Source organism: Gallus gallus, chromosome 3 (genome assembly GCF_016699485.2).
Source record: "Gallus gallus isolate bGalGal1 chromosome 3, bGalGal1.mat.broiler.GRCg7b, whole genome shotgun sequence".
Classification (NCBI taxonomy): Eukaryota; Metazoa; Chordata; class Aves; order Galliformes; family Phasianidae; genus Gallus; species Gallus gallus.
The window spans coordinates 32,383,655-32,409,341 of NC_052534.1; the positions used below are offsets into that span (position 1 = coordinate 32,383,655).

The 25,687-nt window shown below is 38.9% G+C and overlaps 1 long non-coding RNA gene across 1 annotated transcript in view; it reads right to left on the reverse strand.

The window, feature by feature from the left end:
* The window catches only part of LOC107052891, a 34,464-nt gene extending 16,083 nt beyond the window's left edge, over positions 1–18,381 (reverse strand). The window contains exons 1-2 of the long non-coding RNA XR_003074653.3: positions 18,307–18,381; positions 4,201–4,475 (exon numbers count right to left, since the gene is read on the reverse strand). This is a non-coding gene — a long non-coding RNA (uncharacterized LOC107052891). The remainder of the gene's footprint in view (positions 1–4,200; positions 4,476–18,306) is intronic.
* Positions 18,382–25,687: the final 7,306 nt, after the last annotated feature.

Genomic DNA, 25,687 nt, shown 5'->3' on the forward strand with positions numbered 1-25,687 from the left:
ATCGAGGTCTTAAATCCATAATTAAAATGAAACAACTTCTGCAGAATTAACCTTATTTTTAAAATTCATATATATTTTCCATTACAGTTCTGTAGTATGTAATGCTTTTAATGCCAAGTTACAGACCAAAGGTGAATGTTATGGGGAAGGTGTCTTGAAAATCAGGCAAGGTACTTGAGCTATGAAGCAGCAATTTATTTCTGCTGTGTTGAAAGTATTGTGGGCTGGGTTTGCTTTCCCAGGACACAAACACTGCTTTTTTAACACTTCAAAGTTGTTGTGCAGTTAATCTTCAATGAGGATGTGTACATGTGACACATTTGGAAATATCTGCACTAGAAATGAGTATGCTAGGCATGTATAAATTTGTTAACCTTTTAAGCTGCATCAGCTCACTGCAGTGGATATTATAAATGTGCCAAGTGTTTTTCAAGGTTGTAATACTTGCCAGGTACAGTTGTATTCTTCATGCTTATCAGTCCATCTGCTGATTTCTACATCAATTTTTACCTGTAGGCTAAAAGGGTATCATGCAATTTGTCATGCTGTTTAGATATCTTCTACAGGAAATCCTGAGCTGCATTTTTTTTTACTCATATTGAAGTTTGCTTTTTTTGACATTACAAATTTGTAAATTCATGCTTGGGATAAAAACTAATCACAGAAAAGCATGGTTCAACTATATGCTTTAGAAAAAGGTAGCCTCAGAAAGATGTGATTTGGAGCACCTAGTGGATGAGGTAGGAATTTTCAGGATATACATTCTCCTATCCATTTATATTCTCCTATGAAGAAGGGTTGAGGGAACTGGGTTTGTTTAGCTTGGAGAAGAGAAGGCTCCAGAGAGAGCTCATTGTGGCCTTCCAGTATTTGAAAGGAGCATATAAAAAGAAGGGAGAATGACTGTTTATGAGGGTGGGTAGTGATAGGACAAGGGAGAATGGTTTTAAACTAAGTCAGGGGAGGTTTAGGTTAGATATTAGGAGGAAGTTTTTCACACAGAGGGTGGTGACACACTGGAACAGGTTGCCCAGGGAGGTCGTGGATGCCCCATTCCTGGAGGCATTCAAGGCCAGGCTGGTTGTGGCTCTGGGCAGCCTGGTCTAGTGGTTGGTGACCCTGCACATAGCAGAGGGATTGAAACTAGATGATCACTGTGGTCCTTTTCAGCCCAGGCAATCCTATGATTCTATGATTTACCTTTTTGTCTGAAAATGTTGATTCACTGATGCTATGCTAGTTGATATCCAAGGGCTCTCTCACATTGTTTTTGTCTATTAAAATGGCCATAAAAAAAAAGGCAAAACAAGTATTTTCTAAATGAAATTTTCACTTTTCCAGCTAGAATGGAACAAGAACAAACAAAACCCAATTAAAAAAAAAAAATCATCTTTGTCTTTAACTGATTTTCTGAAACTTGGACTTAGCTTAATATTGGATGGAGGAGAAAAGCTTCCAAATCGCTCTTGCTCTTCTTTTTCTTTTTACCAGTGGGAAACCTATTTTTCATTCAGCTGTAATTACCTTATTTTGTTCCTAATGAGGTGTGACATGACAGAGGATTTATCAGATATTAGGTTCTTGGACTGTAATGGAAGAATAGTAGATGAAACCATATAGACCTATGTAGCTATCCATAACTGTCTCTTTAACACAGTTTGGATCTCAGAGCATTTCAACAATGCAAGGTATTTCAACAATGACCCTCTCATTAATAAATTAAAACATAAATTGAAGGTTATATGGAAAGAAGGGAGTCCTAAAGGTGAAAAACAAACAGCAAGCGATTCAACTTTTTTTTTCTTTGTACTGGTACTTTTTAATTACTTATGATGTTTCAGTACAACTTCTGATGATACAAAAGATAGCATGGTCTTAATCTCTGAATTTTGATGGCCATCCTAATTACCAGCTATGGAACCCTATGAATTTCTCTCCTCACTGAAGTCTCACTTATAGTACATTAGGTGCAGTTTGCCTGCTTTTATCCCAGATTTCCAAAGTGTTGTATGTCTCTAGACCTACAGCTCCACACCTGATCTTAATATGCCCATGTTCTCCTCAAAATTCATCACTGTTAGACATTCTAGATTTCCTTGCCCTGATGGTCTGCCCTGGGGCTGGCATGTGGGGCCTGAGGTCTCCCTTTAGTTCCACCACTTTGAACACAAATGATGTGATCTGCCCAGCCTTTGGCTCTCCTACCAGGTCTTGCCTAAGTTGTCCAAGTCTTCCATTACCAGGAGAGCAACAAAGAGGCAATGAATGTGATACTCTTGTTAAATCTTACATCTCTTTGCATATGATGGAGAATGTGTTTCAGACAGTAGGGATAGAGATCTTTGGTTTTCTGATACTTGGAGAGCATGGGCCACTTAAGCAGGATTCTATGTCTTCCTGGCCATGCTCACATGCTGCACTGCTGGTAGGCCACATCAGCACTCACTGCCCCATAGCTGCTCCCTATTATTTCACTATTTCTGGGCAAAATTAGGCTTGGGATGTTTGTGCATCCCTAGGGAAGCCTAACTCCCTCCCAGCTGTGCACGAATGGCCTGTGACTAAGGTGTCTGTACAAGCCCTGGCTTGTGTATCTGCCCTGCAGCTTTCCTTTGTCCAGGGCAGAGTTGCGCAAGTTTTCGTGGATGCAGCTGTTGGAAAAATCTGAAACTCAAGTTTTTGTCTGCAAAGCCTGGGAACTGCAGGCATCCCATTGCTTTTGATCAGTTAGCCAGAGTGGTTTTTCATTCCTTTCTTACAGGGGGTTATGTCTACATACTATTTTTCAAGTGAATGTGAATCCAGCTTGCAGCATTCAGGTCTGGCTGGTGGCATGCTTGGCTCAAATGAGAGGCAGGGTCATGGTCACCACAAACATGCACTACTCCTCACCAGGAAATCACTCTCAGCCTCTTGCATTCATTCTCTCAGTTCACCGTGTGCCCGGAGCCCCTGTGTTGCCCCTCACCTCAACTGACTTTATGCAAAGCAAGGTGGTGGTGTCACGCACCTCGGGCACACGGCTCAGCTGGAACATAGCTCCTGGCAGCGGTATGGGCTCAATTTGGGATGTTGGTTTCAGTCATCCCACTAGGCTCCCTGCGTACCTGGGCTCTGCCTCCACAGCAAAGTCTTCAAAAAGCAGAGTGCACTACCCACATCTGGCAGCAATTGATACCACAGTGTCTTGGGCATTTCACAGTGGCTTTTAGGAGACTGAAGTCCCTGTTTTAGCTTTATAAATACAGTCTGTCCTTGAAAAATCCCTCAAGCCTGGATTTTGGGCCTTAGCCATCTTCAGATCCAAGCTTCCTCCAAGTTTGACCGGTTTCTCTGCATTCTTCACATTTGTGTGACTGTGGACATGGATAATTTCTACAGGCATCACAGTTTTCCTTTAGAAAGTAACAAATCTGCAAATATTTTATGCTGAATAAGGCCTTCTTTCATGCTACATTGGTGTGAGGTTTAAAACTTGTTTGAAATCGTTTTAAACCTTTGACGCACTGTGTTACTCTAGAAAAAGAAGGAAATTGGCAGTTATTCATGATGCAGCCTGATCCTTTTACCTGTGTTTTTTTCCCCCATTTTACAATTGGATAGCACAGTTGGAAAAAAAAAAACCACCCTTTACTAAAATGTTCACTCCTTATAAACCACTTTGCTGTTCCAAGTCATAAAACTCCTGCAAACTGTAATAAATTTCACTTCCTTATAGTAAGAGGCTCTGTATGTAGTGTTAAAAAAATGCAAAATAAGCAAGTATTCAGCCAGCCAGTAGTGCAGAATCTTCAGCTTTAAAAGTGATTGTAGAAGAAGGCACTAATCCAGTGATCCAGGCAAAAGTGATCCTTTTTTCTTTATTTCTTTTTTCACACTCCACTAACCAGCAGCAATTTTCTTATATCCTAAAAGCTCAAAATATGCTTTCCCTCTTTAATATTATGTGAAGAATATATTTTAAAGGTCAGAATTTGTTGTTTTATGGATAAGAATTCATCCTCTATCTGTCTTAGTAACTACCTGATTTCATAGTTCTGGCATATCAGCATCAGAAAATGACTTCACCTGAGATTTTTAATGATCTGTTTTGAATGAAATCTCAGAAGAACAGATATTTGCTTTCTTTGAAGAGCTACTCACCATCTCATGAGAAGTGTTCTTGCCACCAAATTCTGTACAGCAATTATCGGAACCTACCTTTGTATGTCATGTAGCTGGAAGCTAAGTCAGAAATCCCTTGAGGAGATGTTTTCTTTCAGAATCTTCTTGTGCTGCTGCTGCTTATTATTATTAGTTCCTTTGTGAGCTGCAGGCCTTGATTGTGTTTAAGTGAAGGGTAGCTGCTTTGCATGGCATGCTGTGCAGTCCTAGTGCCCAGCTCCTCTGGGCAGGCAGGCTGCAGCTCCATCCATCCCCACCTGCTGCTTCCCCTTCCTTCTCCCCAGATCCCACAGAGGCAGAGGACTGTGGTACTGCTGGACATGAGATTTCAGATCGCTCCTGTACTGACCATTCAGATACAGTCCTTGAAACTATCTACAACTCTCATCTCACTGTCATATATTTAAAAGCAATACCAAAGCCATATGCATTAAAATCTCAAGTTTAGATAGTCTATCTCATAAAAACCAGGCAGGCTATTGCAGTTCTTGTATCAGAAGCTCTGCTTCTGATTTCTAATGTGTCCAGAGAAAATTTAAACTGTATTTCCAAATAAAAGTATAGATTGGAAAGAAAGCAGACGTTAGTATGTTGGTTAAAACTAAGTATGGTATCCACTCCATATACAACCAGAAATAAATGCTTTTAAAATCTGCTTTTTGCAGAAATTTCAAAAGCATGTTCAACTAAGACAAGCATAAGACTCTCCTCTAATTATCAGAGTAATTAGGGATATGGGACTTATGAAAGTCATATGAACAATAAACATACAAGAACATTAATACTGAATTAATTGAAATACTGAAAGATTTTTGAAAGATACTAGTGAGGGGTACTGGGATAACTAGCAGAGATCAACCTCTCCATTCAAAAACCATAAAAATTGTCAAACGACTTTGGAGGGGCCACCCTAACTTTTCAGGTGATCCTGAAAAAGGTGATCCTGTGTCCTTTTTCCACAGACACCATAATTCTCCAGCAAAACATTTTACAGAAAGAGTAGGAAGAGAAAAGGAGAGCTCAGACTATTGTCTGAAATCGAGCATGGCAGGAGATATATGAATAAAATTGTTGGAACCGTCACAGAACAGTTCTTTAGGCTAAACATCCAACTCTGTGTTCTCCTTCATCATGATATTATTTTGCATATAATGAAAATGCATTTATTAATAGACATAATGTGTAATTCTTCATGGGGAAAAAAAAATCACAGAAAAACAGGATCCAGTCTGAAATAGTTTGCATACAATTTTATTACACAGTTTTCATTCCTAAAGTCTGCTGTGCATTTGTTTTCTTTAGGCTAAATATTGTTTTGGCTGCATAAAGTCTAAGTGATCAAACAGCTTCATCTTGAAATAAAAGATAATTCCACATTTTTACACCATGCGTGATACGGAGAGAGTTGATTCAAATATGTTCTCCTATCTAACCTCCTTCAGCTGCCAACCACAATACCAGAACAACCTGCCCCACTTAGTCACATTGCTCCTTATGCTGATTAAAAGGGTTCTTCAATATGTGCTCATCAAAATGACCATTGACTTCTGCTGGTACTATCTGTAAGTACAAAGAATTTGAGGCCATGCCACACAGCTACAGCATCCTGAAGCACTATTAATGGAGTACTCTAATTGCTGAGAGATCACATGCTGTTAGACTTTTTGTTAAATAGAATTGGACAAAAGTATTCATTTTTTTAATGGGAAGGTGAGGACAAGAAATTTTGGTTTGATAATTACAGTTATGTAATTAATTAGAATGGCAAAGGCTCCTCTTGTGTGTGTAATGTGCTACGTAAATGTGTTTCTTCTGTTCATTTCTTCCTTTTTTTAGAGTGGTAATGTCATTGAATCTCAAGATTTTACAGCTTCTTAGTACTCAAATAAGGAAAGAAAATAAGGATTCTTCACTTTTGTCTAATACAGTTTAGAAGTTGATGTTGTACTGAAGGTGCTATGATAAAGCCAAGAAACATCAAGAGACTGCAGTATTTCTAGTGGCCTTCAAGTGTATAGTTGTGTAAAAATCTTACACAACTCCCTAGAAAATATTTGGATGCTAGCTCCTATCAGGTAGGAGCTAGAAAAATGTGAAATTTTTGAAAGCTTGGAAAGTTATGACTATTTTATGCAGATGCTTAGTATTAGTTAAGCTTCCTGGCAGTACCTATAGCATCTGAATACCTGTGAATTTGTAAAATCTTCACAGTGGACTGCATAGTTTAGTCAAAAACACCTAAAAAAACCCCAAAACCACAAATGTCTGAGGTAAAAACCGGAATCTCGCACATAATGTATGCTAGGGACAAAGGCTGAGTGTAAATATCACTGTCAGGTATTCTATAAATAATTCTTGGAATCTCATGTGTTCACTTGTGATATACTTATTATTAATGAGCTTGGTTCCCAAAGGAATATTGAAGACAGAGAAGGAGAGAACATTGTATATGATGCATATATTCTAAAACAAATATCATTAAATGAAAAAGCTACATCTGAGTGTAACCCAGAGAAAGTTGTGGGATGCCATACTCTTATGACTCCAGAGATGCAAAGCAGTTGTGGAGCAATCCCATTATATGAGCATGACACCCAATCTCTCAAATGTCTCAAATCAAAATGAATTTGACAGAGAGAATAGTGATCTTTCCAATGCATTTATTTTTCTGGGGGAGGATGGAAATGCTGCCAAGAAAGGCTGGTTCCTGTGCGACAGCCACATGGAGTGGGAAGATGGCATCCAGCTGGGTACTTGCAGAGACTGTGAGCTGTTTTCCTGGCATAAATCACTACCATATTTACCTTGCCTATAATAACATTACAGCAGTATAATTCATGCGGGAATGTATCTCAGAATTATTGTCCCACTTTAGAGCTTTAAGGTTTGTCTCATTCAGTGTGCTTGCACTGCAAGAAATTTAGCAGATGTCTTCATTCCAAAATTTTGTATTCAAATGTAGATGAGCTGAATATGTGTGTGCAATCAAGATTTTGCACAGGTTATTAAAGGTTATAATTTCTTCCTTTTTAAGTTGTAAACTTCATTTAATTCTAAGGGGCAGTCTCACTAAACAGTAGGTGACCACCTACCTTAATAGTCTCTGGAGGGACCTTCAGAGCATAGCCTAACTGGAGGTGTATTTGTGCATATATTGCACGCATATCTACAAATCAAAAACACATTTGCAAAATTTGAAGTGAGAGTAATCCACTGTTTGAAAAATGGGCTAAATCCTTTAGCTTATTTAGTCATAAATCTGATGTAGATGGTATTCATTTAACATGGATGAAATTGTTGATTTAAATATAATAGGGGAAAAATCAAGCCAAATACACTGTAGTGTTGCTCTGGAGGAGAGAAAGGTGAAGCTGAATATTCTGAAAATGGCTTTCATTTTAAAGATGCATTATAACTTGCTCCATATTCTCTGAGTTTTGTCAGTGGGGCCAGCTTTACAGATGGTACAGCAGACAGAGGGCTGCAAACCAAGATGTACCTGAGCTAGGAGCAACCTGCCTCTGGCACAGAGATGTTGGGGCTGAAAGTCACCGAGCAGTCATTGGCAAGACACATCTTGGAACAGCTCCACAACCTCTGTCTCCTTATCCATCAGCAGGATCTGTAAGGAACACCCATGATTAAAACTTTTCTTAGGCCACCCAGAAAGACACTATGGGTCACCAGTGACCTGTAGTGCCTGACTGCAGGGCTGCTGGGTGTACAGGATGTGTTACGTCATCTGTGTTTTACAAAGGAAGCTGTGATTCAGAGGGTCTTTTCTCTTTGAGAAGTTCACACTGCAAAATCAAAGCATCATGAACAAAGGGTGACACTTGAAAACGATGGTCTTAAAATCAGCCAAAAGTAACTCCTTCAAATGCATTGTGGAAATCCTTAACCCCACCACTGTTTTAATTCGCTGCACAATTCTTGCTGACCCTACAGGCAGTGTCTCTGATCAGGAATATCATTAGTCTATAGTCCTTTACATTTCTAAAATGTTTCTTGTTGCAAGCTACATTTTCATTACAGAGAGTTACATGGCTAAGTCGTAAGTAATAGAGTTTTAATCAAAATCTTTTTTCATTTTTTGGATGTTGCCACATTGGCAAAACCCATGATTGGTGGGACAAATGTGTGCCTTGAAAAGAATAAACATGTTTTTGGAGAAACAACCAAGCAACCCAGGCTTGCCTACAGAATATTCTATAGCACAATCACTCACTTCATGCCTGCAGGATTTCTAGGGTTTTAAAACAAAATTTAATTTTAGATTGGCACCGATGAATTCCGGTCCCAGACATCATGCAAGCAGTGATCATGCAGAAAACAAATGAAGCACTGTGGTTAGATGGAGATTGAGTAATAAATGTAAGAGACAGAAATTTGTACAGACTGCTGTACATATATGCTTCCTTGAGTAGGTGCCTGAGATGTATTAATGGCTGACTGTTAAAACTGTGGGGTCTGGAAAATTCTCTGATCTTCAAAATGAAAATAACAAAATACATCAGAAATACGAAAAAAAATAAAAAATAAAAATAAAAAAGGTAATTCATACATTGAGGAAGGGAAAGGGATACGTAGTACATTGTTTGTGAATTTCCAGTGCAAATAGGTCAGCACTTCTTTCTCTCACAGCCCTCCCTTCTCCCTTTCACTTCTCAGTGACTTGAAAGGCCTGTTTACGACCACTGCATTGATTTCCTTTCCTCTGACTCATTGCAATCTGGCTCCAGTCCTCCCCATTCAAACTAACTCACCAAGGTCTCAAATGACCTCTTTCTGGCTAACACGGGGATCTCTGTGTCCTCTTTGACCTTCCTGTCTAATCTGATACCCCTGATCACTCTTCTTGCTAGGCTTTTGTGGTAGTACCCCCTTGTGGCTCACTGTTTACCTTCTTCATTGCTCTTTCAGCATCTTCAAAGGAGCTCCTACCTTCACGGCTCTCTCTCAAAGCCACCACAGACATCCTTTTCTCAGTGTACAATTTTTTTTTCTCTTGTTTTCTGCTATTATTCCCAGGCTGAACATTTTCACCTCCCTGCCCTGACCATTTCTATTCTATTTTGTGAGCTGAATTGACAGTTTGATGTATTCAGGACGAATTCTTGTCACCTGAAGCTCAAAAAGATCACAGGTAATTCTTTCATTTGAACCTGCCACTCTTCCTCCTCTGCCCATTGCTGTTGACATCTTCACCATTCCCTTTCAGATCTCAAACTCAGGATCAGTTTGACATTCCCTTGCATGTTTCTGTGCGCTGAGATAATCATGGCAGGCTTGCTGCAAAACCACTGGGAATTAGGAAAATCTGGTAAAGTCATAAAAGTTTAAGCAAAGCTTGAAGTAGTATCTTCCCCCCCCTCACATACCCCTTGAATTTTAAAAACCCTACTCAACATTTCCTTTCCAAGATCCATGCTTTAAGAACCAATGTGCTATTTTTTACTTTTTCTAACTATGCTCTTAAAGCACTTAACACTCCTCAAGAGTGCCTCTCTGAAACTACCTATCACTGCTCTCCATCAGGGTTGCTTGGGGTTTTGCCCTGCTGCCTGCACCAGTTGTTAACTCACCATAGCTCCATGGACTTGGCAGTTCAAATCAGATAATCTACATTTCATATTCTCACCATCCTGTGAAACCTGAGATAACGTTTTTCCCTGCCTTTTGCTCTTTTGGGAGTGGTGGGCAGGATGCCCTGGACACACCTTTCACAACTTCGCACAAAATATTATTCCTCTGAGGATTTCAGTGTGAACCTTTTGGGGCAAGCAACTTTATGTAGCAGATAATCACACAAAATATTGAGTGCTCTGAGCTCTGCAGCTCAGGTTTTAATCTAGTTGCAGACCTCAACGATCCTTGTAGTCTGGACCTCCCTGAAGTCAGTGGTTATGTATTTAGGATAGAGAGTCTTGCCACAAAGTGTCATAAGTTCTTGTTATCCCTTTGATACACAAGTCAATACTTTTGATTAAAATCAATACTGTATGTGAAAATCTTAGCGCATTCCAGAGCTAAAAAGTACACCTTTCAAAAAATATGCCTCTTGTCAGTTTTGTGTCAGACCAGTTTTTGAGCAGACTCCACCCCAACGTTGCTTTGGAGTTCCAGAAAAAAACCTTCCAAAGAAAATGCTCCTCAGAGACTTTTGGTTTGCACTTAAAGAACTGGAAGGCAAAATGTAAAGCCTTCTTTCTAACAATTGCAGACAAAATAAGTCAAAATAGCAGCCTGTAGGATCTTCGTAGTTAGTGCCTTTCTGTAACAGAATTCACTCCACCGCCACTGTCCTCTTGTAGGCATACATCCACTTTTCTTCCTGTGGTAACGCACACCTTAGCAATTTTTGTTTCTACAAGGTGCCCACTGAATTCCCATGGACAAATTCATCCGCTGAACTATGAGCTCATTTCCCTTGGCATGCCACAGAACCAGACACATCGTGTTTTCATTGCTGTAACTTAATTCCCCGAAGTACAGCAACTGGAAGTTGCTGCCAGGAAAAATGTGACAGCCACAGTATAATTTACCAAAAGGCAGTAGTGACCTGAGCATTGAAACACAGCACCTAGGTTAACTGATATCATAAAGCTCTGTTCTAAGGGAAACTTCTTTGCACATGATTCTCTTTTTATTATTACTATTTTATTTTTTGGTAATTTGCTCTTAAGTGTGGCAGTGTGACAGTTTCCAGAAATATGTATGAATATGCAAGAGGTAAAAGAAAAAGAAATCAATGGAGGAAATCATTCAGAGATTCCATGATGTATTTTCATAGATTTTCCAAAGAAGGAGACACATTTGCATTACAGGCTTCATTGACAGAGAGTGAAAGAACCAGTATATCCTATGCAGTGCTTTATCCAAACCAGAAATGATTTTTTTTTTTTTGTATTTACACTAAGAAAAAACAACAGTTAGCAAGCAGAAAAAAAAAAATCAATTCCTGGATAGGAAAAACTGTAACAATCGCATATATTATATATAAAAAAGAAGAAAGAAGAGTAATAGATTGCAGAGAACCACCTTTAAAATGCCTATCAGGACTGCATATATTTAAGGTTGATCATACTCATCAGTATTTATAGGATTAGAACTTAATTCTCTTAGAAATAGACTCTCTACTAAAAAAACAAAGGGACACAAATTTGAAAATGCATGCAGACATCCAGATGCTTGTAGGAGAAAGCAAGATGCATTTTTGATCCTCATTTTCATTATTCTACATTATACTTTGTGTTCCTCTTTTATAGCAGATAGAGACAGAAATTCAGATACACCCTTCTGGGAAATTGGGAATGGTCTGTATCTGGCATTGTTGCTCTCAAACACACCCTTCCAGGAGATGAAAGCAATGCAGGAGCCCTCCCAGGGCTCAGGGAATTCTCCAACACATGACAGAAGTTGATGGGGTCGCTGAGACACCGCTTCTCTCCTTCCTGTCAGCTTGCAAGCCTAGACTTGCATTGGACCATTTCCTGTCGTCCAACATAGTCACCACAGTCAGTTCACAGGGGGAAAAGTAGGAATGACTGAGAGAGAGCATCTGTTGAAAAGTGGAGTGGCAATTAACTGGCATCTTAGCTGTTGCCTTTTGTGAGCTGGAGAAAAGCAGAATGCTTTTCCAGTTAAGATCAGATTAAACAGCTGCAGGTTGCAATTGCTTCAAAAGGCACTGGCAGTGTGAGAAAGAAAAAATATATGCCAGAGTTACTCTGTTTTATAGTATGGCCTACTGGACACATTTCTTTTTGAATACCTGACGTGCTCTCCTGGACTCCTTTAGGCTTTGCTTATACAAGCACCACAGCTTTTTCACCACAGATCAACAAAGATAATTTATGACAGCATCAGAACTTTAGAATCTGACTACTTTTAACTACTATATTCAGGCAGAAAATTACTACATTGAAAAGGTCTACTAAGGCTAAGGACGTTAATCTCTCTCTGATTCACAGCACAGATTCTTCTCTGTGAAGCTCCTGTCTCCATTCACTGCCTTTGAACACCTTCTTACATGTATAGCTCCCACACCTGTCTTCATAGTCCTCCCTTTGTTGAGTGTCCAGAAACACATCCAGGGCACCAAATGGATGGACTGATTCTGATCAAGTATGACCTTATCTATGTGGCCATGGTAACTATCAACTAATAAGGGGGACAAGTATGTACTGAATATCTCTTGTTTTGTTTATGACTGTGTGAATGGGTGATGCAACACAGCAGCAGCTCCTGGGTAGCAATCTGTAAAGACAAAGATTCAGAAATCATATCTCAAAATCTCTCTTCTTGCTCTGTCCCCCTCCAGTGTGTTTCCTTAGCCCTTCTACCTGCCAACAGCTTCTAGCAAAGATGAGTAGCCAAGGAAGCCAGGTTCCTCGGAGAACATGCTAAATGAAACTGTATATATATCTGCCTAAGATGGGAGATGGCTGGGTTAACATCAAGTGGCTGGAAGGAGTAGAGACTGGTAAAAGAGAGGGAAAAGTGAAGACCCTCAGAGGGAGTTCTCATGCACTATGATACCTTGTTACAACTCTGCTTATCCTTCTCCTGAACTTTCATCTCTCACTTAGAAGGAGGATGAGGGATTAAATCTGTATGAGATATTAAACTCAGAGATGTTGTAAGTACAGAAATGAACCTGAAAAGTGAGGAAACAATTTTTCTCTACTGAACTTGCAACCTTTGATCTTCGCTGTAAGTGGCAACTGAATAGTAGTAACTGTGCAACAGCATCGCATAATAATATCCAGCAGGAGCAAAAGCATCATGATAAAATCACCATTATTGAATAACAGCTCAAAAAGCTGTCATGAACAGTCTGCTTATTGCACACAATTCACCAAGGAAGTGCTGGTTTGCCATGGACTGAACTATGCATTTTAGAACAGCAAAGTGCCATTCACTGCTCTGCCCTTTCAACAATATTATACATACGCACATAGCAGGGAACTCAGATTATGCTGTTTTGAAAGGCAGTTGAGAGAGAGCAAAACAGACCAATGGCATTATAATTTTGCAAGACTTTACTTTTTCCCACACTGAAAAACATCACTAGATGTGTTTGTGTCCACTGAGCATGCAATCATTGCTCTGGAATCACTTTTTGATATTCAGCCTCATTAGAAGTAGATAGGAATTTCTTAACAAACCATTTTTTCATTGCAAAAATGCAGATTGATTGAAGCTCTTTGCATGAATGGGCCATGTTGGATGTATTTTTCATTAGGAAAGAGGCAATCATGGCAGGGTGCACAACAGGTCCCTGCAAAGGAAATACATGAGTCTCACATGGGGAAAATATCAAAGCCCTACTGAAACCCAGGTGACACCGGTGGACCACTGCTCACCGTCTCTCCCCTGCCCCAGCTGGAAGGCTTCTCTGTGGAGACTATTCCTGTTCAGTTCCTCTGCAGCTGAAGAAACAGCTGTGTGTGATGATGTACCCATTCTTAACTTAATTCTCCTGCTGCAAAAGGAGAACTCAGTAGACAGGGAGTCTCTGTGACATAAAAATGAAGATTGTTTTCGTGTTGTAAATTATTCTGCTGGTCAGAAACCTGGCATGTTTGAAGTGGCTGATTATACCATTATCTTCACTGGAAGCTTGACTGGCTTGAAGTAAATGAATGGAGAATTAAGACAGCATAATTAAGGAAACACCAAGGAATGGATAATTTTTACATTGGGTAGCTGGATTTAATATTATTAATAACAGAGATTCAGAAGTGTGACTCATAGTTTTTACATAAAATTAGTGCAGTGCAGTCCACAGGTTATCTTCTCTGTTTAAATTTTGGAGAGCCTAAAGACAACCTTCTCTCTGCATAGGTTAAAACAACCAGCAGAGACACAGGCCAACCAAACCTGTTAGCAGAAGCTGGTCAGTTACTAGCTGAAGAAAAATATTCCCACCTCCATGGAAAATAAATTAAAAAAAAAAGCAACAAAAAAACCTTGAGTGCATCAAATCCAAACCAGACACAAACTGAAGCTCACTCCCCAGCAGTGTGGTGAGAGGGAAAACCAGCTGCACGAGCAGCACCTTTCTGGAGCAAGAAGCTGCTCATTCTCATGTGGGGTACATTCTCCCTGTACTCCTGCAGGCCCACAGAGCTCCTTTTGAGTACAAACTCTCTGCCTACTCTTCTGCACAGCTAAGTCATGTCAGTTGAACACCCAGGCATTCATCCTACCATTGTAGAAATATTTTGTTCTGTGTATTGGCAAGTGAAACTACTACTTTGGCTGTGCTCATCAATCATAATACCAGTTTCTGTATATTATTTGCCTATAGCCAAATATATTTATTATTTTTTCCCCCTCCATTTTGTCACCAATTCAAGATGATTCCAGTGAATATATTTATTTCCATGCCCTCAAGATAAGGGTCCCGTTACAGTGATTAATTTACAGGTACAGCATGAAATGAAGAGTATACAAAAGTAAGATGGGAAATGTTGTGAGGAAAAAAGAATGGTTATTTCCATTTCATAGATGAACACAGCCACAGAGGATATAACTACTAAAGCATTTGATAGCTTCATTCTCATTTAGTCTGAAGTCCAAATTACCCGGAGCCAGCTGTGTCCGTTTTGCCTCTAGGAATCAAGTTGGACTATAGGCTTGCGTTTATTATGCATCTGTGTTTTTCCTCTTTGGAAAACCAGCTGGCTCACTCCAAGCCAGTCAGAGCACGAGTCATCTGAAGACATATGGGGATCATGGAGTCATGCGTGGAGCTACAGCCATGACAGTATGGGTGTAACTGGAGACCAGTTAACTTAAAAACATATTCTTCAGCTGAAAAACTCCAGGATGCTTTGAGTCTGTGTTCAAGATCTTCTTGAATGGACTTGATAGTGAACAGATCAGTTTCAGTCAGCCTTAATACACGTATAAATGCACTGAGTCTTTCACTGGTAATGAATTTAAGAACTATGTGGAATATACTAAAAAACTGAAACCTTTCCCTCTGAGCCTTCATTAATCACACTTTCTGAATCAAATAAACTATAATTCAGAGTAAAATTTTCTCTACCACACATTCAAGGAAGAATATATAGTAAGAACTGAAAAATAATACAGTACTGAAGAACAAACCAAGAAAAACAACACATGAACAATAGTGACCAGAGGCCAAAGAAGAAAGTAGGTGTTAATTACTGACAATTATAACAGTTTTCAACTAAAAGTGACTGGTCCTAACTGTCCTGTAGGCCATGCAACCAGTTACAGTACACTTCCTAAGTTACTTGCCAGGAAACTATATGTCCTTGAAACACATGAAGGAAGAAATGAAATGTGTGGGTGAGCAAAAGAAGAAAGCAGACGATGTAAAATAGATATATATGCCATGCAGTGGGTGTCAACAAAATACTACCCAAGGATTTCAGCTGTATGATCATGACAAATGCCATGGAATACAGTATTAATGCCTTGGTATGGTCTGTGAGGGAAGACTGTTTGGCAGAGTGCCAGATGCTCAGAGATCGGACTTGGAGAGCCAGAGGCTGGGAAGGGGGCAAAGGCTGCAGCCTGAGCCTGAACCCCTTGGGCAGCAAGGAAGGAGAGGGTTTCTGCTGCCTCTGACAGCAGCTAGGGACAGCTAGAGGAAAGGGGAAGGTTCCTTCTGTAATCCCATGCATGAAAAAGGGATGCTGGTTTTTGTTCTTAGCTTTCAAATATGTTGTGGCTAAAGCTGCAGAGTGCTTCTCAGCAGCTGCCCTTTCCTTTGCAGCTCCTCCAGAGGAAGATATCTTGGAGAGTCATTTTAGTGCTGATACTTCTAGATCCTTAAGTATGGAGCTTAACACCTAAATACTTAGACATCCTTTCTGCCTTCCATTTCTCATCTATAAAACAAAGACAATATTTATTTATTTATGCATCTTCTACCTATCCTGTTTGTAAATATTAGAGCACTTTGAAAAGATCCAGTTTCTTCTCAGGTGTTTAGAGAGAAAATAATATGATTCCCAGTCCTGTCTGGAACTACAGACACTATTGTGACAGAGTTAATAATAAAGTTAAGGGAAAGGAAAAAAGATGACATTTAGAGGAGAACAGTTTTATCAGAAATAAGAAAGAGCAGGGGCCTGACTGGAAACAAAGCTCACTTACAGTTATGCTGGAAAAAATGATAGAATATGATACCATTTCCTATATTCAGTTGTTAAAAAGACAGATAAAAATGTCAACTAAGACAAGTAAAAATGAAGAAAAGTAGAAGGGGATGCAACAAATGATTTGCCACTGAAGAGCTTTAAAAAGAACACAGAATTAACACACAAGAAGTAACTTGTACAGAGATGCATATTCAGCAGATTTTTGTTGTTATTTTATTCATTGTTTGGTCAGTTGAAGGCCTGGAGGCAATAAATTCCACTTGTACAGAATTCAACAGTGATAAATAGTTTTCAAATCACTGAACCTCTAGTTGTGCTTGAGGCATTTGCATTTAGATGTTTCACATTTGCAGCAGTGTCTATTTGTTCCATGTGGGAAAGTAAATGATGACCCAACCAGAACATGTTTTATGAAAGTAGGTGAAAACTACTTCCCCATGAATTATGCACTCATCAGTACTGTTATTAATCCTTATAGCAATTTCTTCATTATCATATTTTTCAATCTACAATGTCATGTGGAAGAGTATGATAGAAGACAATCTGTTAATAAATTTACGAGTCATTCATCTTCATATGATACATATGAAAAAGTGGAGGCCTTTTTTAAAAGTTTATTTTTAATCAGATGGATTGCATAGAGGAATTTCTAAATGAATTTCTTTTTGAAATTAAGATCTGTCTTAAAATGAATATTTGTTTTCAGATTTGGATAGGGTAATTGGAAGTTACATGTAAACCATATGCCAGAGGGAATAAGTGGTACTGGTAATGAAATAATTTTAATAAGAAGAAATAATAATAAACCATGAAAATAAAACATGAACAATTTTTCTGTTTACTAGGTAAGAGGTAGTATATTGTAGAGTTAAGCATTTTTATTTTAGCTATCTTGCCACAGCAACTGTTCTAAGAAGGGATATTATAATGGTAGCTAGTTGGCTACTAGCCCCTTTTTTCCTCTAACTCCTTATTCTAGCGTAGTTAGGTTTGAAAAGTATCTGATTTGTGATGAGTCAGTCTCCTTGTAAAGACCAACTATTGTACTAGGTGGGAAACAATAAGTGGTTTCTGAGCAAGCAGACTTACAAACTTACTTCTGCATTTCTAATTTACAAGGGGGAAGTTGAAGCTGCTAAATGCAGATTGCTTACCTATAGTCTTTATCCTTCAAATGCTAGCAGTGTTGAAGAAAAACTTACAATTTGACAAGGGAATCATCCGGGAGCAGAAGAGATTCCATGAAAATGGCCCATAATATAATTTTATTTTCTTAATGCAAAGAACATTCCATTATGTTAAAAGTAATTTAAGACTCCCAAGCCAAGAACTTAGAATTTAGGAAATAAAAATGAATGAAATCTTAATTCTTCCTGCTTATGAATATGAATGATGATCTCTCTTTAATATGATTGGAAGAGGTAGTCTGTTTCTTTTTCAGCTCACTAGTATGTGCCAAACATTCAAATATTACAATAAATATTATTGAAAACATGATCAGGAAATCAGTATGAAATGCGGTTGTCACTTAACAGTGCTCAGGAACTGTGGAGAATCACTTTTAGTTTTGTTCTTTGTTTCATTTTTTATAGAGAAAAAAAAATAAAAAAAAGTAAAATATAACATTTAAGGTCTCCTGAGGTATTTAAAGAAGTAAGAGTGCTTCAGATACTTCAACAGGAGTTGGATCAGAATGAGCAAAGCTGAATGAGACACTGATCCAGTAAAAAGAAGAAAAAATGGTGCGTTGGGGTTTATCATCATGCAATTAAAGCCACATCATTATAATCAGGAATGCTGCTCTTGAGCCAATCTTACTGCTGGCATTTCTTACTTCTTAACTGCTTGATTTGGCATTCTTTAACAACATCTTTTTTAATGAAATTTACCTGTGTTTCTGGATGTGACTGTAGGTAGCAGTTCTATATGGTAGAAAATTATTTTATCCACAAAGCTACTGACAGAGAACATTGTATTAAAAATGTAATGCACTTACTGAAAAATCTTCTTGTTGTTTTTGCCACATTCAATTTCAGAATTTGCTTCTCAGCTCTGAGGCTCAGGGAAGTCTAATCTAGCAACAACAACAAAGAACCCACTTGTTATGACTCTTACTAAATAACATCTTTGTACTTTTGGGGTTCAACGCCAAGGCCATATTATTCCAAAGCATGAGAGCAATTTCAAAGTTGTTTAAGAGGCTATTTGGAAGTCTCCTACATGTCTAGAGGGAATTATGTCATGTTAAAAATCAGTCATTCCAGTGCAGTACTCTGTCCCATCCCAGCTCAGTACCTGGTTCACAGCCAGAACACTCATTTCCACGAACCCTTGAAAGATAGCAGTTTGGAGCTGCTTTAATACTGAAAGAGTGCAAAAAGGTTTGTTTTTTGACTTTATTCTCTGTACATTGGCTATGCCCTCAGCTGGCCAAGAATTAAGTTCCATGTCATCATATATAATACTTTATGACTGTATGGAGGGGTACAAAACCCATATATCAGCTCAAAATTACAGCTAGACAAGTGTAAATAGTCAAGAGGAGAAGAACAAAATTAAAACTTGTAAAGGACTGTGCTTCCTAACTACTACATATTTTGATTAAAATAGTGGGTGGTAGAAATAAAGCATAAAGCTGCAATGTAACAATTTAAAAATAGCTTAAACTTTCACACATTACGGAGGTTTTCACACTATCATGAAAGGACAAACAAGAGGAGTGTGAGACTATATAAAGCATTGTAACCATATAGCTCTTTTCTACCTGATTTTGAGGGTATCCACGGAGAAGCCAGATAAATTTAAACTGAGAGAGGGGAGGTTTAGGTTAGATATTGGGAGGAATTTTTTCACTCAGAGGGTGGTGAAGCACTGGAACAGGTTGCCAATGCTCCATCCCTGGAGGCATTCAAGGCCAGGCTGGATGTGGCTCTGGGCAGCCTGGTCTGGTGGTTGGCGACCCTGCACATAGCAGGGGGGTTGAAACTACATGATAATTGTGGTCCTTTCCTTCTCTTTCCAGGCCACTTTATGATTCTATGAAATCTAAAAGTACCACGGTTTGTTTGTTTATTTATTTATTTAATGGGAGGTGGTGGTGGGGATTTCCACACAGCTGGTCCAGATTGCAGACTGTATTATTTGTAACCTTATGGCCCTAGGCACTTGACAGCTCAGGCTAACAGTTAAGAACAAACAAACAAGCAAACAAAAAAAACCACCTCAACCCCCACAATAGTACATATTTGCTGTATAGTGGAGTGAGCTCTAATAAAACATGCTGGGATAATGACTTCTAAGCAAGAGTCCTTCTTCTAAGCATGCTTGAAACCTGTGGTAGAAGTTTCATTTTCAATATTTCTCTTGCCTTTTCTGTATTTTGCTTGCATTTCCTGTAAACAATCTGCTTCAGACCTTATTAGCCTCAAAACTCCTAGTGCATCTAGCTGACATCTTTTTTTTGCATAAAGTTTCTATTAAGATGTTCAATAAAATTTAAAAGAATGTCAGACAGACTTGTCTCTTGTTAAAGAGGAAAGATTGAAGGATGTCTGATGGAATTGTCCTTAATATTGCCATATTGTTGTAGGCTTTTTTTTTTTTTCCCCCTTTGTTTGGTTTTTGTTTTGATTTGATTTTACTTTATATGCCTTTACCAAAACACCTGATGGACTTTTAAGTGGTAACTCTGACAAGCACTGAACAGGCTGACATTTCTCCATGATCAAAACCTCCCCAGTTTTTCAATTCTTCATTGTTTTGGCAGGTCACACGAATATTTTTGTCTATGTCGAGCCATTTGTTCCAACAAATAGAACAAAATTAAACAACAAAACCAAACCTCTTTTCCACAAAGTTCGATAAAAAAGAGAGAACCTGTAGGATCTTGCAAGGATGCTGTTGGGTTGACCTTTTCTGAAAATGCTCTGCTTTTGTTTTTTTCCTAACATGCCCCAAGAAGAAATGCTCACATCATTGTGAAAGTCTGAAATGAAAGGACTTCACATCTGACATCTGAAAGCAGTGGATGTTGGGAAGTGCAGGTGAGAGGGACAAGTCATGGCTTCTAATAAGAAGCATAGAAGTACAACTGTAAGTTGAAGTATAAAATACTACTGGGGTATTAATAAACATAAAATACTCCAGGTCTACAGTTTGAAGTTGGATTGATCCAAGAGGACTTAACATCCAGGTCATTAAAGTAATTGATTGTTTACTTTTTTTTTCTTTAAGTAAAAGATAAGATTAATGAAGTTTATGAATATTTCCCTTCTAAAAGCTAAAGGGCTGCCTGTTGCTCAAAAATTTGAGCATGCCTTCTGGGTAAACAGAAGTATGTTGCCTCATCTGAGAAGAATGATTTAGAAAACACCTCCTGTGAGAAAAAAATCTGTGCAAAATGATGAGGCTGAAACCCCACTAGAGCAGGAAGCATCTAGATCCTCTGCAGGTATGCAGAGGTTTAGGGTTCAAAAATGTTCTCCATGACTCATGTTCTGCAGGTGATTATAGTCACTGAAACTGTAAATCATTTATGAAAAAACACGGTCGCAACCTGATTAACACACACTGAGCAGGGAGGGAGACATAAATTATGTAAACATTCTTTTCTGAGTCATGAATGCTTAAAGCTACAGCTGAAGCAAGGTTGAATGTGATCAAACAAAAGTTCTATTGTAAGGGCTTTGTGGAAGCTCTTTCAAGCTGTTTAAATTATTTCTGAGAAAGAATAGTAACAATTCTCTGTTTGTCTACATATATATGTAAAAAAACTCACTTAATACAGAGTCTACTTCCCTAATTTTTATCCAATCTACACAGTTTCAGTTATGCAAAGAAAAGTAATTGGACGATATCTCATTACTTACATTAACATTTGATTAAGACATGTTTCAGTTAAGTCCTTTAGTGAGCAACAGAAGAATTGATTTCAGAGCTGAGTATTTTCCTCTAAAACAGTATGCTCCCAGCTCATTAGATCCAACAGTGCTATCATTAAAGTTGAGGAAGAAGTGGTTAGTGATTAGTTTACTTAAGAAGTGGTTGACTGACTCTTCTGACCAGATCCTAGTTATGCTATGTTCCAGTATTTGATTCTACATCCCAGTGAAGACAGTGGGAAAACTACTACTGCTTTAAGTATCTTTCAGCTTCAAGAATAGAACTGTTGTTTGTTTTTGATAATCTTATTCTGATTTTGAGAACTGTTGAGTAACCTATCCAGGAATAAGCTAAGGTACAAGTAAAAAGATCTCAAAGAGCAGAGTAGTGTAAATAAATTGGACACAATAGGAAAGAAGATCTCATACTTTTAACAGTGAACTTGAAAATTTGGAAGGGAACTCCATATACTATTAAATAAATACTATACACTGTACACACTACTACCTCTGGGGCTCCAAACCATAATACAGCTTGGTCATCCAGGAATGTCCTACAAGGCAATTTTTCCTAAATGTTAAAGGAACAAAACATTCAAGGGTTTTATCCAGTTCCTAACAGAGACGATATGAAGGGTCCTATTGGAAGAAATAATAAGAGAGAGTCACAAACGCTCAAGGATAATTTGCAACTGTATGCTGAAGCTAATGGGCCCCATCTTTCCAGGATAGCTCTTCAGCCTGCTAGTAATTTGAGATACAGGGTTATCCCAGTCTCTTTTGCTGTGGTGTGCCCTCATCTCACGCAGTGTGTGCAGTTTGGGGTTCTACAGTATAAGGACATAAAACTATTGAACAGTGTATATAAGAGGGCTGTGAATACCTAATACCTGGACAAGGAAGTTACCCTTGATGACTCCAGGATTCTCCTGGACTGTATATGGCTTGTTGTGCTGCTTTTTCAGCAGACATCTAGGTGGTTAAAATTTTTTATCAGAATGAGTCTGCAAGAACTATGCTTCTTGGAGCTGAAGGAAGAAGACTTTGTCAACAGGCTGCCCTTGATCAGACAGCCTCTGTTAGATTCCAACTTCCAGTTGTCCATTACCTATCCAATCCTTAATTTTTACCCACAAAACTGCTTTTTGCAATCTATTCCTTTCTCAAGGTAGAGAGCAACATCCCACATCTCCTCTTCCCTGCCTTATCTCTTCTGAAAGGCTTGCAGCCTTTAACTGCAGAGTTCCAATTATGCAATTCATGCCATCACATTTCCATGATAGCAATTAAGTCATAGCTTTTAATTACACTGTGGTTTCCAATTTCTCCTGCTTGTTTTCCATACTGTGTCTTAATTTAGAAGCTCTTCAGCTGGGCTATTGGCCACATCACCTTTTTAGAGGAGTCCTCCCTAATTCCTCTGAGACAGTTAACAGATATTTCCCTCTTGCTCCCTAAAGTGTCAGTGTTCCTTGGCACCTGAATCAATTTTAAAGCTATGCTAGTAAGCCCATCCAGCTTGCTGCCTAGAACACTCTTGTCCCACTTGGTCATCTGTGTCCCATATGACATCAATATGCTTGACCTCTTGATGGTGCATCCAAGATCACAGAACCCAAAATCCTGAGCATGGCATCTGTATGGAAGCCGTTGAATCTCATCCTGAACCTCTGATTGACCACCTGAGGCAAGCACTGAGTCAGCTGTGGGAGCACAGGTGAAGGCAATTTACCTGTGTGACCAGAAGGGGTGGAGCCAGGCTCCACCTCTCCTAGACCCCATTTAAGGGCTGACTACCACTGAGGAAGGTTCTCTTCCTGGTGATTGCTCTTTGTGGAGTTTTTGTAAGCCTACAACACTGGTGAGCATCTTTCACTTATATCTGATTATTTTTTCTAATGCTGTAATCTTACTAGCCTAACTTCTCTGTATACCGTGTAACATTTGTATACTTATTAACTGTACAGCACCAATTACTCATCTTTTCCCTGGATCCCAGTCTCCACCTGGGAGAACAGAAGAGAACACTACCAGTGCTCCATCTCTTCAACATCTTTTCCTTTTGATATTTCAGAGTGTCCTCACTGCAGTCCCACTGGACCCTACTCAAAAGAGCTTTACCAGGTATAGTGTTTTCTTTATGGTATCATATATGCAGGCCCCCAGCAGACAGTAAAACTCCCTAGAGCAATTGTACAGATGGCAAATGGCTGCTTCAGTGCCTCTTGGTGAGGAATCTCTAGTTACTAACACCCTTTACATTTCTTTGATGGCACTGGTTCTAACATAAGTGATTGGTTGGATCACATTTTTGTGGTTATCCTTTCGTGGCCTTGACCAGTCCTCACACACTCTTCTTTTTCCACCCCCACTCACAACTCTTCAGCCTCAATTATGAAGTCTGGCAGCTATCACTGCTCCCTTGGGTTTCCTTGATGCAGTAGCCCCCTTGCATACTACAATCCCCTGCTCCACTGTAGAATGTGCCTGTGCCAGACTGCATCACTTCAGAGAGTGTTAAAGAAGTCATCACAAAAGTAATTAAGCTCTCTACTGATAAATAAGCTCTCTACTGATAAACATTGTGAAACTTAAAAAGAAGAACTATTCAGTTTCTGGAGACTCTGGCTAGGCTTGCTTAGTGCACAAGCCAGTCTTGGATCACCAAGATTTACTGCTACTGAGAACCTATACTGTTTGCATATGATATATGACTATTCAACACCATCAGTGTCAACTGAAGCTGAACTGAAGGAAGAAAGCTGAGACATGCTTAGTATAGAGCTGCATTCAGTGCTCCACACTGAAGAACAGTAAAAATACTTGAATTTTCTAAATGAGCTATTTCATTTTAATCAATCATGAAGAAGGAGTTTCCAAAATAAGAGAAATAATTGGGCACCTACACAGGTTTCAAGCACTTTTCCCTACATATTCTGGAGCAGCTTGCCTTCACACCCCTGTTTCTAGACCGGCTAATTAAACACAGGTGCAAGCTCAGATGTTGCTCAATTTTTTAACTATTGTAATGCATTCTAGCTGACAGGAGCACAAAAAGCCACTGGTGCTGTAATTAACCCATGGGCAATTGACAAAGATAATGAAAACTATGGCTGCCAAGCCGTTCACAGCACACTTAACACCTCTTCCTTGCAAAATGGATGATCTAAGGGCCATAGGATTTTCATCCTCACAGATGGGGATACTTCCTTTATTTCCTCTCACTCTTTTTCATGTCTTAGTCCTATTTCATATTTTGGGCAAAACTGCAGATTAGAGAGTCATTCATAAGAACAGAAGGACAGATCCTCAGCTGCTCAAAATCAACCCTCTTCTGTCCTGTGGAGACCTCAGGCAGGCTTAACATCTGGCAGAAATGCTCTAATATCTGAAAGGAAACACAGCCTCCACATCCTGCAAGGCAAACATTTTTTTTCTCCAAGAAATTCCAAACATATGTGGTATTTCAGATATGACAGGTTGAAAATGATTTACAAGTTGTCTAATTTCTTCACTGCTTGCAATTACAGGCTGTGGCACAGGAACTCTTTTATTTCAGTTTTATTCCAGTCTTCTCTTATCTCTGACTAACACCTGCTTAAGAGAATACATACTATCACTTTTTTTTCCCCTTGCTTTCTGGTTCTTTCATTTCTTTATCTTGTCTTTTTTGTTACAAATATTTTCCTATTGGGGTCTTAACTCTTGAAAACAAATCTGATTGTGAGAAAATGTTTCTAAAAGTTGTCTGGTCTTTTCTCTCTGTGTTGAAAAGCAGCATAAACAGAAAACTAAATGCTTCCTAACTAATGGCTTGCTCACATTTTTGAATGTTTTCTTCCTCTTTTGTTCTACTCAGAAGTTGAATCAAGAAGTTTCCCAGTGAATTATATGTGGGTTACTTTTTTACTGGGAAGCCTTACTACAGTGCATAAGATAACTCCAGTTGGTATGCCATAAATACCTTCACAACACTAGCAGACAGAAGAAAGCATCTGAGTACTCCCCACATGAATCAATAAATAAGAGAAATGCTTCCTTATTCTTCTACAAGAGCAGTAATGTGTGTTATTTAATAGTTTCAATGAATGAAATGCAACAAATGACAGAATGGAAATCTGCTGTTTTCCACTTACCTTGTGCATTCAATAATTCCTCAGCCTGATTTCAATAAATTTGGCTTTTAATGGCTGGTTTCTCTTCAATTAGTTTAGCATCAATCTAATGCAATTCTGGACATGACTTGGCCTAATGACACTCTTCTATTGCAAGTTGAAATTTTGAGACAGACCCCAACAAATCAACCTGCTGTGACCAGGGAGGATGGAAATGACCTACAGTTTTTTTTGTATGACTCTCTGAGTCTCAGTCTTGTATTTCAGACAGTGTGCCTGTCTGAATGCAGCAGTACATTTTTATCAGGAACCTGTTTACCACTGTAATGGGTCACCTGTTTAATTTCCATCTGTATGGGAAATCCCCAACCATCCCCAAAAA